The following is an 18,386-nucleotide window of genomic DNA, read 5'->3' on the forward strand; positions in this document are numbered from 1 at the left end:
TTTGCAGTTTGACCATGCCAAATCATATCTTTCCTGAACTAGAAATGAACCATCATATTTTAACTTTTCAGAATTAAAAATAGTAGGAAACTGTTACTTGTATAGTTCATATAAGAGCAGCAGAATAAATATGTTTTGCTAAAAATGATGATAAAGCAGGTAATTCTAATGCTATATGAATGTAATATATAAAAATATTATGTTTTTATTTCCGTGTAGTACAATACAATGTTATTTTGAATTTATTATTTGTTCCAAATAATGTTTAGGTTTCACCAAACATCTTGCTGAGAAAATTTTTAACTTGATCTTGTTTCCAGATAACTTTGTTTTTGTGTTGTTATTGAAATAGGTAAAACAAATTACAATGTGGGGAGAACACCACTTACTGTAAAGTTGTATAAAGATATTGACAACAGTGTCTTTCAGTACTTTTTCTGGCAATATTTAGAGGTTACAGTTTCACCTATGATGTAATCACAATGACCAGTTATGTGGAACTGTAGGTAACTCTGAGTAAGTGGGAGGTTTCTTGGAAACAAAGAAACCTGTCATTTAAGTAGTCTGTTATTAGATTTTAATGGAAAGTCTAGAACTGAATCTTAATCAAAATCATCAAAGAAGAATTATCTATAGCAATTGTGTAGTACCAGAACAGCAAGTTTACACAATGTGTTTAGTATAAAATATTGTGCAATTTGTTCTGCATTTGCTTCAAGTCTGATTCTTATTTTGTTTAACATTGTCTCAGTTGTCTAAGTTCTAGTAATATTCTAAAACTGATCAGTTGAACAAATCACTATTTATATGGTGGACCAATTCACCTGAATATATCACAGGAGCATAAATATAATTTAGAAAAAGTAATTACTTTATAATCACAATGTTTTATCTTTTTTTACAAGATTAAAAATATTCTTCCATTAAAAATGTGGTCAGAAAATACAACTGCATTTTTTCATTAACAAAAGAAATTTCTTTAAACATTTTTATTATCCAAATGTTAATATAACCAAAGAAAAATTAATATTTCACAGAATATAAAGTTAAAAAAATATATCAAGTTGAACATAAACATATAAATGCCTTCTGTCATGCCAAAGATGAAACATGTAAAGTTATTAAGTTTTTTTTTTGTATAACAGAAATTTGTAGGGCTATCTGCACTAGCCATCCCTAATTTAGCAGCGTAAGACTAGAGGGAAGGCAACTAGTCACTGCCACCCACTGCCAACTCTTGGGCTGCTATTTTACCAACAAATAGTGGATTGACCGTTACATTACAACGCTCCCACGGCTGAAAGGGTGAGCATGTTTGGTGTGACAGGGATTCAAACCTGCAACCCTCAGAACATGAATTTCACTTATTAAAGATGGATAGCAAAGATTTTATTTAATTTCTTTATTGTGGAAGATTAAATTGTTAGTTGTTTGGCTTCAAGTATGACTATAAGAGAAAACTGGTCTTTCTTACAATTATGAATGAAAAATAAATTATACATTGAAATGAATGAAATACCAAAACCCTAATATTATAATATCACATTACATTAAAAATATTTTTGACATAATAGCAAACAATATAACTTAAACATCTATTATTCTGTAGAAATATTTTCATACCTTTTTTTAAGCAAGCTATGTTTTTGTTTTTTTTACATATTTTTCAGTTTTGATTTCCTTATACTTTTTATGTTTAATCAACATAATAACCCAGTTAACCAAAGTATGATGTAAAAAAGGGTTACAAGTTTTTTGTAACATTCTTCTTGTTGAAACTTTCCATTCCTTTTCCACGTGTAAATAGTCCATCGTCAAGAATAAAGTAAGAAATCCAAAGGAAAATACAAAATATGAAGTTTTTAAAAATACTTCTGTATCTTCTCTCCATATATATAGTACTGTGCAAAAGTGTTGAGATAAAAAGTCAAAAAGTATATTTCAGGTTACTTTCAAAGAACAATGGAAGGCAAATCACAGATTAAATATCAAAAATTTATTAATCTTCATATTTAGTACAACATAAACTCAGTGGAAGTGCTTGAGCTCAGCAAACAGTTAATACTTTGTGTGTGTTTCCCTTTCACTTTAATAATTGCAGACAGTCTGGGAGGTATTGTTACAACATATTTAATCAAAATATCTTTTGGGATTTTACTCCAATGTCTCTAATAGACTCCCATAAAGTTTCTTTGGAAGTAATTTTTTTATTTGTCAAGTTTTTGTTGTATTAAATATTAGATCTACTCAACTGGGTTGAGACTGGAGTTTTGTAAAGGCCATTGTATCATTTCAATGACTCCAACAGCTTTTTTTTAGCTATGTAATTTATGAATAGATTAGATGATCATTTGGGGCTATTATCTTCTTGGAAACAGAATACTGAGCAAACCACTGAGCATTCCGTTAAAGATCAGTATCTGATGGTACTTACACTGGTCCATTATTCCATATATTTTGCAAGTATCTCCTCTTGCCTCAGCATAAAAGCACCCCAAACCATCAACTACCTCCCCCATGCTTCATGGTAGGTGCTATGCATTTGGGGTAAGTATCTTTAACCTTTCTTATGCAAGACATACAACTTATGCTTTTAACTATATATTTCAGACTTGGACCCATTCATGCATAACACCCTTTTCCAATTGTCAACAGTCCAGTTTTATACTTTTGGCAAATTACAGTCTCTTGATAATATATGGAGATCAAGGTAAAAGTTTAACTTCTACATGACCAAATATACCACTCTTATTAAGTCTTTTTTGATACTGTAGATCTGGACACTCTTCTATGATTTGGTACGTAGTCATTTATCTCAGTCTTCTTTCTGTCCTGAAGGTTGAATAAACAAAGATACTTAACATCAGCATCACTGAGTTTAGGTGTTCTGCCTCTTCCTTTCGTACTTTCAAATTTATTTCTCTTGGTCTCATGACACTTGACAGTGTTTGGGAAGCATTTGTCAGTCCAACTAGCATCATGTTTTTTCAAAGTTTATATATGGAGTGCTATTAAATTGATTATTTCTAGCATATAATGGTACCATATGCTAGCTCCTTTCTATATAGTTAAGACACTGCATGTAATTTGTATGTTCTTTGAAGTGAAACCCTTATGACATGCCCTTAGTACAAATATACAGGAATTCTAAAAAAATAAGTATTCTCAACCTGGCTCATTCAGTTGTCAACAGGGATCAGTGAAGCATTACCATAGTGATCAAAATTACATTTTCTAAAGGCATAGGAGAATAAGCCCCATAAAATGGAAATAATGACAAAATATTCTCTTTTACAAACACATTTGCACAGTTCAATATATAATTTTTTTGATATTGTTTTCTGCATGTTTACATACATCAGAGAATAGAATGACATGTTAGGTTTTATTTTATCAATATTAATACTTTATGAGCTAACTGATAGTGATGTTACTACATGTAATATATTTTAGATTAAGAAGGAAAAAGAAAACAGCAATAGATCAAGTTCACTGAAAACTAATGTTTAGAACATGCAATTTACTTTTACCATATTATGTCCAATAACAATCTTAAGGATATTTTTATATAACTTTGTTATCAAATTAAATTCCAGAAATAAACTAGAGAAACAGGAAAATGTTTTACTTAAATGTGATACTTGTGCCAAGTTAGAAACATTTTACAAGAGTAAAATATTCACATAATTGTTAAACAGATAAGACACAGAGAGATTAGATAACAAATCAACTAAGGAATATATTAAGTATTCTCCACATAAAGGGGATTAATACCACATGCTAATGATTTTACAAAAAAATCCTAAAGGTGGCAAGTATAATATTAAAACAATTTTCAAGAAAGAATGTGAACAACATATTAAGATACAGTAACTGAAAAAAATAACAGTACTTTACCTTTCAATTTTTCTTGAACAATTTAATATATGAATTTGTGCTACTTTTTCAGCTGGTTTCTTTTACACATAAATAGCTTCCATAAACCTAGCATCTTCAACTAAAGATGGAAGAGATAATGAAAATGTGCTCTGACACACTGCTGAGTTTTCCTTGTGGAAGCAGTTGTTACCTGATAGTGAATAATATTAACTTAAATTAAACTAATGAATAAAGTTAGCTACTTAACCTCTTCATTAACATTTGATCTTTATGATATTTTATTTACTACATGCCACTATCACACAGTTTTAATCACAGGAAAAACAATTACTAAGAATATCAATTGAAAACCCTGTAAATCTACAAAATTTCAACAAAGTTGGAATATACCTAAACAATATGTATCAATTAAGTTAAAAGCTTTACAATGATTCAAATGTTTTGATACTTACCTTAAAAGAAGAAATATTTCTTCAAAATTTCATATTTTGTAATAATAATACATTCTGTTTTTATAAAATACTAAACAAATACTGAAATAAATTTTTATCTAACACAAAATATCAATAATATGATTAAATTGTATAATATCTATGTAAAGCTCTATCAAGATGTGGGAAACTACAAATTCATACATTTATGTAATTTCTCAAAATTCTATTGGTATTTAAAGTTCATTTAGTACCAATCAATTTTTTTTTTAACCACAGCAACACAGTTAATGTTTGATGAGGTTATGTTTTGTAAATTTTAATTTAATAGGTTTATAACATGTGGATATCAAAAGATCATTTGGCACTTAAAAGGTTACATTTGAGAAAAGTAAAAATTTAAAAACCACCTTTTACTTTACAAAAAAATACACACACACACACAACTTTTTAGCTTCCACATCTTGCTACTGATGACAAATAATTCCATAAAACAATCACCATGTTATAAAAACAAATTTATCTTTTATCTTGAATCTAGCCTGTCTTTTCAAATCTTAAACTTGTACCTTCTGATCAATCTTTATAGAAATCAGAAGCCTTTATTTTATTGATCCTCCAAACATAATTCTTTTAAATTCAATAAGATTATCTAACACCCTCCTTTTCTCAAGAGAAAATAAGATGAGAGATCTTACCCTATCCCTATAAAACAAAATCTCATAGTGCATCACCTATTGCTTCTTTCCAATCAGCAAGTCTCAACAGGTTTCAGCTCATTTGTTACATAAAAGACCCAATCCACCACCTTTGTTTAAATATTTGTCACTATTAGATAACTTCTAACTTGGAATAAAAAAATAATTCTTATTATCAATGTTCTCCAAATCTAATTAACTTTTGCTAAATCCTATTATGTCACAATCTTCATTTATGAACTCACTCATCATTTTTCATAATAACTCTTTGAGTATAATAACATCTATTAACCTTATTCTTGAATGTACTGCACTCATTTTTGAATCTGACATACAGCCTTAAAGGACCAAATGGTTCCTTGCTGTCTGTATGTTATCTTCAAAACTATTATTTTTTACACCCTAAATATTTTGTCTCAACTTCTTTATCCTATGAATTTATTTATTCCCAAACTCCTTCACTATTATTCAAATTCAGGTTAAACTATGAATAACAAAATTCTTTATAACTTCCCTAAACATCCTGTTCTCTTGCTTGATTAAGTAAAGACCATCTATGCCATACAATTCATCTCATCAACCTCACCTATTTCATTTAAGCTTTGGACACTGCTAGATAGTACATTCCTACATAGCCTAAGAAAACATTCCCAAAATTAAACATGTCATTTTCTATCTATAAATCCCTGAAGGTTTTTTTTTTTTACATTTTAAGCAGTTTTTCCAATTTACAACTTCCATGAACATTCAATCCTACATGCAAAAAGAGAGAATGCTTCTTCTTGGAACTAAAAACTACAATGTCAGTCTGCTCAAGCAAATCATAGACTCAGGCTTTCTAAGCTCTCTACTATAAACAAATTTATCAACTTATTTAATGAGATCTCTTGACTGTGTAAGCCTTTTTATCATCATCTTCTTGCTCATTTCAACCAGCCAAAGGTTCAACATTATTATTAGACTATAGTATCTAAATGAAAGTTGAACAAGATTGTATAGCCCTTTCATTTTGCCTTCACAGTATTGTGGATCCTTGTAAGCCTCAAAATCTCCCAACCTTCAAAACCATTTTTACCAACTGCTAAAAGTTACACAAGCAAAAATAGATAGAGAGAATGAAATAACTAACATTCTTGAAGATTATAGATTAGGTTTAATCAAGTATCTTCTCATCTTTTTCTCATTCTGTAAAAGAGATTGATAATCCAATAAAAAAGTTATAAAAAAGCCACACCTTTTTCAATTTCCACATAAAGTGAACCAATAATTGAGAACATCTGTGTAATGTAATAATATGATTTCTTTTTCTTTTCTGATCAAAGAAGTTTTTCAGTGTATTCTTCCAAAAACCTGAAGTCGTTGTCTTCAGCACAATTTTTAAGTGAGTATTGGCTTTATCCCACTCAGTAATCAATAAGAATATCAACTACTGTTGGTTTTTCCTATGGTGTTAATAAATGAATTAAGTGCAACAATTTGTTGCAAGTTTCTTAATATAAAACTTATCCAATAAGCTGGATAGTGCAATAATAAGTATAACCTAGCACAGAATTGGCAAAAGAGAGGAGCTTTTACTCAGAATAAATTAATTTTGTGTTCTTTATTTCTTTGGAAATAACTTTATTCAAATTGATTATTAAGATTTTTCTTTCAAATGCAAAAATAATTTACAGTTACAAATGCACAACTGTTTTTTCATGGATTAAGCTTTAGAGCATGTGTACATCTGTATTAAGGGTATAGAAAAATATATTTCACATTATGGATACCAGTCTGAAAATCACGTTCACTACACAAAAAACCAATAATGACATCTAGATAAGGTGTAGTATTTTACATACTTAATCAACCTCATTAACACTATTCTTTCAGCAAAAATACAAATAATTAGTTAGTAGTTAGATATGCAATAAGAAAAGCTCACATTAGAATTTAAATATACAAAGACAAAAAAAATCAAGAATCTAAACAGGATAATGCAGAATATTGTGATTTTCTTAGGTGTACTGATACTCTTGCAATATTTTTTGAGTGACTGTGTTTAAAAAACAAAAAATAATGCAAAATAAAGTAAAATGTAATATTTATTTCAAAAAGCAATCAAAAGCAAATGATGCACAGGATGATAGCATTTCACTTAAGTTTTATAACTTGTCAATTCCAAGAGTTGAAAGCATTATATACAATACTTCATAACATAATATTCATAGATCTTATCATTCATATATTATCAAGCTTTCTCATACACTCACTTAAATTTACTGCCTCCACATCTAAAAGCAACCTATTCCAAAGGCCAATGACCATGTTAGAAAAATAAAACTGTCTTAGCTGAAAATGACTCTTACCACGCCAAAATTTAAGTTCTGTCTTCTAGTTTATTTTCACTGTTATGTGTGAAAAAAATTATATATCAACACTATCACTTCCCTCTACAACCTTAAACTTCAAATAGATCTCCCCTAACACTTTTTTTTCCAAGATAAAACAATTTAGGAAATTTCAACCTCTCCTTGTATCATAACCTCTCCATTTCAGGTACCATTCTAGTAGGGTCATTCCATGTCAAATCATCCAGATGACACCTCAGAATGCCTTGAAAAAATTCACATGTGCACATTTACCCATATAATGAAAAACTGCCAGAGATTAGATCAATACCTCTAATAGTTTCTGATTTACAGCCCTGTAAAATTTAGTTAATTTTTTTTTATATTTGGTGAATTCATTTTCAGGCAACTTTGGCTGCTTGAAGCTGCATGAGTAATGGTGGTAGAAGGCTGAAATTTGCTACACCGACTGAATTCATCTCACAGATTTCAAAAATGGTCTGAAACCAAGTTTATCTCTCTTAGAATTTTTATAGTGAGGCTGTAAAATCACCTGAAAACCCAAACTTGTAAAAAACATTGGTTTATTTAATAAGCCATATCATATCTCTAAGACTTAATATGATACAAAGTTGAATTTTGTTTTCAAATTTCCTATAACATATCAATTGATAAATCAGCAATTGTTGTAATTAAAAGTCTGTTAGATCTCCTGTAAAAAAATATAGTTGCATGCAACTTTTTATGATTTAGCTAGAAATAGCCCTACTTCAGGCCAGGTTTGACCATGTCACCAGTTATTCAGCCTTTTCAGATTTTTACCATATATTCTTACATCTCTGAATATGATTCAACCTACTTTTTGAGTTATAATTTTTTAAACTATCCTCTGACCATACGTTGTTTACTTGAAAAAAAAAATTCAATTCAGGTGTGTTACTGTGTGCAAATATATCCATACAATTTTGAAATAATTTATGAATCCCATTAAAATATTCTAATCAGCCTTTACCATATATTCTTACATCTCTGAACATGTTAAAAAAAAGCAAGGTTGTGAAAAATAATAAATTATCAAATGTTAAGTGTCTCTCATATGTACCATTGGGCAAAGGACTACATTCAATCAGGAATCAGTCCTGCAGAATTGTGTAAAGTTTAATCTACTTGAGCACTATGAAAAATTCAAAACTGTGGCAGGTATTAGGTCACATCATAGCTTTATTCCCCACTCTACCAACAAATTGTATATCAGAAGGCTATCAGATAATAAAGTGTACACAGTTGTAACTGTTGGTAGTAGCAGTGAAAATGATGCTGCAGCAGCTCAAATAGGGTCTAATGATAGCAATGACAATTATCGGCCAGGGAAATATGTGGCATGCATATACGATCATGAATAGTATGTGGGAAACATAAAAGATAGATCAGATGAGCATTCCGATGTGTTGGTGCCATTTATGAAGAAATCAAAAAATGAACTGTTCTCATGGCCTGCAAGGTCACGTAAAGATGAAAGCTGGATTCCTTTCCAACATATTCTTTGTCTGATAAGTGCATCTACTATGCAAGACAGTAGTGCTTGCCACTATGTTCTAAGTCAAAGTGGTCTCAACACAATCAAACTCGAATTTCAGAAATTTATTCAAACTGTCTGAACAAAGCAATGTTTGTTTGATGTTGTTAAGGTTAATTTATCGCCAAAGCAGTTTTTTAAACATTTCATTGTCACAATTATTGCAGTTTGGTGTGACTATTATCTTTCTCAGTTATCCCTTGTTGTAGCATTGTGCTTTTTGTGTCTTATTTACCTTTGTATTTACTATATTATGAATCTTAAACTCAGCCATATATGCATAACTGTAATGCATACACAATATATTTGCATTGCCATGTGATCTAATTAGTCATGCCAATAAACCTGTTCAGAAATGAATTCTTTCTTTCTTGTTTCTTACAACTTCATTATTTAACATTGTGAAAGGCTGGTTAGAATATTTCAGTGGGATTCATAAAATTCTAACAGGTATTTTTCAAAATTGTAGGGATGTATTTGCACACAGTAACACACTTGAATTGAATTTTTAAAAAAAAATAAAAAATGTATGGTCAATGGATACTTTAAAAAAGTATAATTCAAAAAGTAGGTTGAACACCATCCTGGTTTTTTGTAGACCATATTCAGAGATGTAAGAATATATGGTAAAAATCTAAAAAGGCTGAATAACTGGTGACATGGTCAAACCTGGCCTGAAGTAGGGCTATTTCTAGCTAAATCATAAAAAGTTGCATGCAACTATATTTTTTTACAGGAGATCTAACAGACTTTTAATTACAACAATTGCTGATTTATCAACTGATATGTTATAGGAAATTTGAAAACAAAATTCAACTTTGTATCATATTAAGTCTTAGAGATATGGCTTATTAAATAAACCAATGTTTTTTACAAGTTTGGGTTTTCAGGTGATTTTACAACGTCACTATGAAAATCCTAAGAGAGATAAACTTGGTTTGAGACCAATTTCGAATTGTGTGAGTTTAATTCAGTCAGTGTAGCAAATTTCAGCCTTCTACCACCATTACTCTTGCAGCTTTAAGCAGCCAAACTTGCCCAAAAATGAATTTGCCAAAAATAAAAAATTAACTAAATTTTACAGGGCTGTAAATCAGAAACTATTAAACATATTGATCTAATCACTGGCAATTTTTCATTATATGGGTAGATGAGCACATGAATTTTTTCAAGGCATTCTGTGAGGGCCACCTGCAGTCCCATGGATGATTTGACATGGAATGACCTAGTAACCCTTCTGAAAACCATTTCCAACAATTCAATGTCTTTCCTAAAGTTAGGAGCCCAAGAATGAACACAATATTCCAAATATGGGCAAATCAGATGACCTATACAATGAAAGTATAACCCTCTATAGATTTGTATTCAATATTTCTGAAGATAAAACCTAAAATCCATTTTACCCTACCACTAGCAACAGCACACTGCTTGGATGGCTTCAGAATCTGATCAACTATTACACCAAGATTCATTTCTTTCAGGACATTGCTAAGGTTATTCTCAACTAATTTATGATAAATCACATGCATTTATTATAATTAAAACCCATCTACCATTTATTTGCTCATCTCACTAAATGATCTAAATCCTTTTGTAGATTAACAGCATCCTCTTCACAGCTAGCAACACCCAAGACCTTAACATCATCTGCATATTTATGCATTATCTTGAATTTGTTACAATTAAAACCCATCTACCATTTATTTAAATATGTTTACATAATTTATTCATCATTTCTTCATTTATAGGTGTAAAACAAAGAGTAAAGACCCTAAGGCTGAGCCCTGAATTATCCCACTAGCTTCTTTGGACTTGTATTCAATATTTTTGTAGATCTGTAATAATAAAAGAGCATGTGTCTGTGACTGCCATAGCACCAATAGGAAAGAACTCAGAAATTAATTTTTCACCCATCATTTTAATGAGGCAAGCTAGCAAAACCCACATTGCTAGACAGACACTCTTTTTATTACAAAAATGATAGAGCAGGTAAAACTAATCTATGTATAGCCCATTAAAAACGACAAGACAGGTACTACTATCCCATAGTATACCACATAGTATGTCAGTTAGATTAACAACTTCTAATACATAGAAAAACCAATGTGTTTTGGTAACAATGCATTCCAACAATGATTTTTTGATATATTGCTATGCAACAAAATTATAACCTAACATTTCTGTTAGTCTCTGCAGTGATAAACTATTATGCCAAAATCCCTTTCTTTTATAATACTATTAAGGTTATTTCCATCCAAATTTTACTTATAATTCAAACTATGATAACCCACATGCATTATTTTGCATTTATTATAAATAAAACCCATTTTCAATTTATTTCTCCAACTCAGAAAATGATCTAAATCCTTTTGTAAATCAGCAGCATCCTCTTCACATATAGCAACACTCAAGATCTTAACATTATCTGTAAATTTAAGTAATTTATTGATTGTTCCTTCATCCATATCACTGATGCAAATGAAAAAAGCAAATATCTTAAGGCCAAGTCCCTAGGTACTCCACTTATGAGATTAATCCAGTTTGACTGAACTACATTTCTAACAGCACTCTGCTTTCATCCACCCAATATGCTAAGTTATCCCCCAAACCTATAGAAAACTTTTATGACTTTTATGTGGCATTTTGTCAATTGCTTTCTGAATTTCCTGATGCACTAAATCTACACATTTACTGTCACCTACATAAGTAGTAACCTTTTCAAAAAATGTTAAAAGATTTGTAAGGCAAGATTATCCCTTAGTGAAACCATGTGAACAATCAAACAACTCAGAATCGATGCAGTTATCTTATTCCCATCCATCAACTGTTCAAGATTTGGAATACTGCTTAAATATTCATTAGTAAGTTAATGGTAATTACCAGATGACTAAGCACTAGGCTTTATACTTTGTGCTTCTGTAGGGATGTTGACTATATTATATTTAAAGGATTTTGAAGATGCAAATCAACAAGTCACATGATGACCATAGCCAGTGAGGTGGAATAGAATGCATCAGAACTACATTTTGACAGCAAATGTTTTTTGTAGATAATGTGATGTCACAGAAAACTATTTTTAAAAAATGGTATTTAATAGCCATTTCCAATACAAGAACATCTCTTATATTTAATGGCATTGAAAAACAAAAGAATACAGATCAACAGGGGCAGTCAGGAAGATCCAGAATAAGGTTTGCAACAAGTCACACCCATAACAAGTAAAGTGTAGTGTCTGGTAATGTAATAATCCATTAATGCAAATCTCAGAGGTAAAAACTATCTAAGTGCTACAGGCAATGGTATGCAACATAATAAAGAAATGCTTTTTATCTAGAAATCAGAAGAAATATGTATGGGCTCAATAAAATAAGACTACCAGTCATACTTGCCATTGAATCATTGGGCAACTCAAATAGCTAAAAAAAGAAACAAGTATTCACACTATTTCATAAAAAAGGACACACTGGTCAAATGCTGGATGCAGCACCTATGAACTTTTATGCAATAAAACAATTGAGATGGGCAGAGGGAAAGCACTGTCCTCATGCATAAATGATTTCTGTGAAGTAAACAGGAAAGTTTCTTTTCTTTATTCATGATATCCTTGCAATGGAAACTATGTCACAGTTATTTTCAAAATGTATCACTGTAGAGCATGACTATACATGGTGATAAGAGCTGTAGTAATGTAGTGAGGCTTCAAAATAATTTTAATATAATATTCTTAAAATATTTGTATTGATTTCTATGTTACAGTTACAAGCAGTAGATATTGCTGGTTACCTACACGCATCACAAAAATTATTTCTAGATGTGTCACTTTCATAACAAATGTCTATCTTGTTAGCCACAGAATTCTGGAAGGTCTGTCAACGATTCCTATATTGTACCCAAGTATCAACTTTATCTCCCTTGAAATTTTTCTTACAAGCAGTTATGAGTATTATAATGTTTTGTTGTTCTTTTTTTTTCTGAACAAAAATAGCTTGCTAGAAAGCCTGTCTGTAGAATATAACCCCTGTGCCTCCATATGTTATATTAACTTCATAAGCTCTATGCCTCTAACTAATGTTCATGAGAATGGACCAAAACAGAATACAAAGGTGCTAGGTTTATAACTCAAATATAAAAACTTCATTTATCTCCACTTTCTGGTTACCATGACTATCCAAATAGGGAAGGTTAGTAGTGCCCTTTCCACAATAGCAAGCAATAAAAATGGAAAGTTTGTTACATATTCTTCTTGAAGTTCAATCACCCAAGTTATGTCTTAATACTGTGTGTAATATTCTAATACAATAAAATAGCCTAATCAAAATAAGTGAACAGAAGTTCAAAATTACTTTTACCGGTGGTGAGCTTAATATAATTATCATACATTGACCTTTAAATTAATGATTCACAAGCCTCAGTTTATAAGTTGTTCTGTTGCAGATTGGGTCACTCATGGATTTTCTATTATCCACAGACTTTTTGGAAGAGCAGCGCTTATGCATGATGCATTTTATACTACTTTAACATGCCCTGTAAATTGGTTAGTTCTTTATGGATTAATTTAAAACAATAATATGAAATCAAGTCTAAGCAACACTATCAAATCAGTATGTTTCTTCTTCAATGCTTCTTAAAGGCACTTTCACCTATAGGCCTAACTTCAAACACAAAACCTTTGAATAGATAAAACTGTAGACTTAATTTAATTAATGGTCATACACTGATAACATTTAACAGAAGCGTCTTAATTAATTGTAATTACATCTAACGATCAAATGTTTAATTTACTGATTTTCTTTGCTAATCGTTCAAATAACTGTGAATAACACGCACATCAAAATAACGGTAGCGTATCATGCGGTCACGATAAAACATAACCACACAATTATAAGTGCGTTATTACAGGAATTTGAAATAGCTTTAATTAAACATTATCGTTATAAAGAGGTCAAACGTAGCCTGAAGATCTTGCTTTTCTTCTTCAGACCATTGAAAACATAAAGCGAAACAAAATAAGCATTTCATTAATTGATTTCTTTCAAATTTGGTGCAAATGTGGCATATATGTTAATTTAGCACTACAGAAAATGCTGTTTCACTCGTTCAAGTATTCACCGAGATATGAGCAAAAATAAGAAAATATTATGCTAAAATCCCATAAATTTTTTTGCGTTCACCTGGAGAAAACTAACTAAATAGACAGTGCTGAAATTTCTACCATAAATTAAGATATCTCGAAAAGAGGTAAATCCTGGATTTACAAGCCTTAAACTAGCACTGTGTAAAAATTTTCATATGATTTTTGCGTACGAATTTGCATCAAACTTCAAACTAATACCCATCCCTCCCCCCAATGTTACAGTGATATGTCTACGGAGTTATATCCCTACCAACCGAGTTTCGATACCCGTTGTGGGCAGAGGACAGATAGCCCTTTCTGTGGCTTTGTGCTTCATAAGTTTGTTTGTTTTGGAATTTCGCACAAAGCTACTCGAGGGCTATCTGTGCTAGCCGTCCCTGAAGGCAGCTAGTCATCACCACCCATCGCCAACTCTTGGGCTACTCTTTTACCAACGAATAGTGGGATTGAACGTACATTATAATGCCCCCACGGCTGTGAGGGCGAGCACGTTTGGCGCGACTCGGGCGCGAACCCGCGACCCTCAAATTACGAAGCGCACGTAAGCATGCCAGGCCTATTGTGCTTCATATCAAACAAACAAACAAACTACTATTTAAAGCTGTACAATGAACGTGATAGCTACTGAAAAACGTGATACAAGAGAAATTTAGACCTTCTAACACATATTTACAGAGAAAACATTGTATAGCTCTGTACTTAACTACAAACAAGCAAACGTTTCCCCTTTTTTGGTATTAATATAAATTTTTCAAACGTAAACATCATCAGTAGTCTGCATTTAAAAACTTTCATTTTGTTGTTGATATCACAATTCCATAGTCTAAACTTATTTTAAACCGATGTATTGTGTGGATTTTACGATTTGATACTTGTTTTACAATCAAAACAAACTATCTACTTAGGGTTAAACTAAAAATCAATCCAGTAATAAAGGCCCGGCATAGCCTAGCGTGTTAAGGCGTGCGATTCGTAATGCTGAGGGTCGCGGGTTCGCATTCCCGTCGCGCCAAACATGCTCGCCCTTTCAGCCGTGGGGGCGTTATAATGTGACAGTCAATCCCACTATTCGGTGGTAAAAGAGTAGCCCAAGGGTTGGCGGTGGGTGGTGATGACTTCCCTCTAGTCTTACATTGCTAAATTAGGGACGGCTAGCACAGATAACTCTCGATTAGCTTTGTGCGAAATTCAAAAACAAACAAATAATCCAGTAATGAGTAGTCAATTAAACATACTTTTGTTACAAAAAAACATGTATGTGAAAACGGCTCGTTTGGCTTGAGAAAATATTTTACGTAGAGGAGCGAACGAGCTGTTTTTACATATATGTTTTTCTTTACAAGTGTGTTTTCTCGACATCACTGAACAATTTTGTTACGTTGCTTTTAAAATACGTTTCATCAGTTTGGTGTCCTCGCCGTTAATGATATCTTCGGCCGTAAATCCTATATATATATATAATATCGTATGAGGTCAGCTCTCCTTAGGATATTTAGGTTAGTTCTTAATCTACATATTGTAAAATAATTTCTGTCACAAAAGTCTAATAAAGATCAACAATAATAAATTCTATGTAAATAATACACTGCAGTTAATCTGTCTAGAACATTTCTTGAAACATTCTCGATCAAATGCTATAAATCTTGTATCGTTAGAAAGGCTTTGTCCAAGGAGTTCGAATTACATTCAGAATCACCTTAACTGTTTTTTGCACAATCAAATTTTTTAATTAAACGAGTAAGTTACACGATGACACAATGTCGTTGTCATCGTGTAACTAAACCTAAAAACCTTAACTTCTGAATTTCTTCTTAATACGAACAAATTTAATCAAGTAACACCATGTTAATAAAACTGGTAAATTCTTGCATATTCTCATAAAAAAATATTGTGCACCTCCTGTAGTAGCTTAGATCTTCTTATACCTATTAGTCTACATAATGGGAGGGAGGAAACTTGTTTGTTCACCCCCTGTATAAATTAAATAAAAATATATTAAAAAGATTATTTTCAGTTTATTTTCCATTATTACGTCTTTCTTTTAATGAGCGTGAATCTTATTTCCCCAGTGGCGCAACAGTGTGCCTGTAAATATACAACACTAGAAATCGGGTTTTAATCTCAGTGGGTAGCTTTAAGATTGACTACAAACAACCCAAAACCACGGATCCTAGATACATTTTACTAATACGAAAACTCTTACATCATAAATGTTATATAAAAAAAGATTATATAAAAAGTAATGAAAATAAAGTGTCAGTTTGTAAGCCTTATGAAATCCATAATCTTAATTAAAAGAAATTTATTTCCTTTACATATATTTTACATTTGCTTTTTTGCAGGGCTACCAGTAGTTTATGTACCACGGTAACAAAACCTAATATTCAGCGTTATAAGTCTCATATTTACCGCTGAGCTCACAGGTTTTTTTTTTCCCTTAACAGTTGTTTCGAGAATTTTCAGGTCAACATAATATATTTAAGAACTGTGATAAAAAATTAGATGAAGTTGTGGAAGTAAATGTAAATTAAAAACGATTTGAAATTAGATGTTGCTTTGAAGTGAAACTTGAATTATATATAATACCAAAAGTTAATTGATAGACCTAAAACCTTAACTTCTGAATTTCTTCTTAATACGAACAAATTTAATCAAGTAACATCATGTTAAGAAAACTGGTAAATTTAGATCCTGACTTCTTAACTATAATGACAAATGACATGGGTTTCTTTTTTACCATAACGGCCCTTCAGTGTTGTGACATTCTTCTATCCAGGTCACAAAATAATTTGTTATCAAGTTCTGTTTTAAATGAATTTTATGATTAACATGATATATATATACAGTCATGTAAAACAGTTAGGACACCCTATGAAAGCCTGTGTATCTTAGTAACATTTTTGGATATATAGGTATTTAATCTCAATTTTAACAATACTGAGAGATTATAGAAATATAACTAAACAATTAAAACTGAAGAAAAGACTTTTCAAGATCTTCTGTAAATGTAATTCTACAAAAATGCATATTCTACCTGAGGAAAAAGTTAGGACACCCTATCCCCAAAGAGCTAGTGTTACTCCCTTTGGCTGAAATAACTGCAGTGAGACGCTTCTTGTAGCCATCTACCAGTCTCTGACATCGGTCTGAAGAAAGTTTGCCCCACTCCTCAATGCAGAATTTTTTCAGTTGTGAGATGTTTGAGGGTTTTCTTGCATGTTCAGCCCGTTTCAAGTCACCCCACAGCATCTCAATGGAATTAAGATCTGGGCTAAGACTCGGCCATTTCAGGACTCTCCATTTCTTAGTTTTCAGTTAGTTCTTGGTAAATTTAATGGTATGTCTTGGGTCATTGTCGTGTTGCAGGGTCCAGTTCCGCTTCAGCTTTAATATTCTTACAGATGGTCTCACATGATCCTCAAGCACCCTCTGATACATAGTAGAATTCAGAATTCATGGTGGATTCTATGATTGTGAACTGTCCAGGTCCTGCTGCAGCAAAGCAGCCCCAAACCATGACACTTCAACCTCCATGCTCCACAGTTGGTATGAGGTTCTTTTCCTGGAATGCTGTATTTGGTTTACGCCAAACATATCTCTGTTCTGGTGTCCAAATAATTCAATTTTGGACTCATCTGTCCAAAGAACATTATTCCAGAAGTCCTGGTCTTTGTCTACATTCTCTCTGGCAAACTTCAGTCTGGTTTTGATGTTTCTCTTAGAGAACAAAGGTTTCCACCTTGCACACCTCCCATGCAAGGTAAACTTGTGCAGTATCTTTCTGATTGTAGAGGCATACACTTTCACATCAACAGTAGCCAGAGCCTGCTGTAGGTCCCGTGATGAAATGTTAGGGTGTTTGGAGACCTCTTTTAGCATCTTGCGGTCTGCTCTCGGGGTGAACTTGCTTGGACGACCAGACCTGGCCATGTTGGCAGTTGTTCTGAAAGCCTTCCACTTGTTGACTATTTTCGGGACAGTGGAATGGCTGATTTCAAAATCTTTTGGGATCTTTTTAAATCCCTAACCAGACTCATGAGCTGCTACAATTTTCTTTCTGAAGGCCTCAGACAGCTCTTTTGCTCTCACCATGGTGCTCACTCTCACTTCAACAGTCAGGAGCACACCAAACTAAATGTCTGAGGTTTAAATAGAGCAAGCCTCATTCACAATGCTGAGTAATGATCTTCTAATCATGTGCACCTGGTGTGATAATCTGTGTGTGAGTTGAGCCATTTTAAGTGGGAATAAATGTGGGAATGTCCTCACTTTTTCCTCAGTTAGAATATGCATTTTTGTAAAATTAAATTTACAGAATATCTTGAAAAGTCATTTCTT

The 18,386-nt window shown here is 31.9% G+C and overlaps 1 protein-coding gene across 16 annotated transcripts in view; it reads right to left on the bottom strand.

The window, feature by feature from the left end:
* LOC143253713 (ras-related protein Rab-24-like) overlaps positions 1-14,001 on the bottom strand; it is a 36,165-nt gene extending 22,164 nt beyond the window's left edge. The window contains exons 1-4 of one of the 16 annotated variants that reach the window (XM_076508010.1): positions 13,299-13,990; positions 6,138-6,193; positions 5,045-5,118; positions 3,898-4,069 (exon numbers count right to left, since the gene is read on the bottom strand). The gene's annotated coding sequence lies outside the window, so the exon portion shown is untranslated. The other 15 variants (XM_076508058.1, XM_076508052.1, XM_076508028.1 and 12 more) reach the window with 15 other exon arrangements.
* Positions 14,002-18,386: the final 4,385 nt, after the last annotated feature.

This window comes from Tachypleus tridentatus, chromosome 1 (assembly GCF_004210375.1).
Source record: "Tachypleus tridentatus isolate NWPU-2018 chromosome 1, ASM421037v1, whole genome shotgun sequence".
Taxonomy (NCBI): domain Eukaryota; kingdom Metazoa; phylum Arthropoda; class Merostomata; order Xiphosura; family Limulidae; genus Tachypleus; species Tachypleus tridentatus.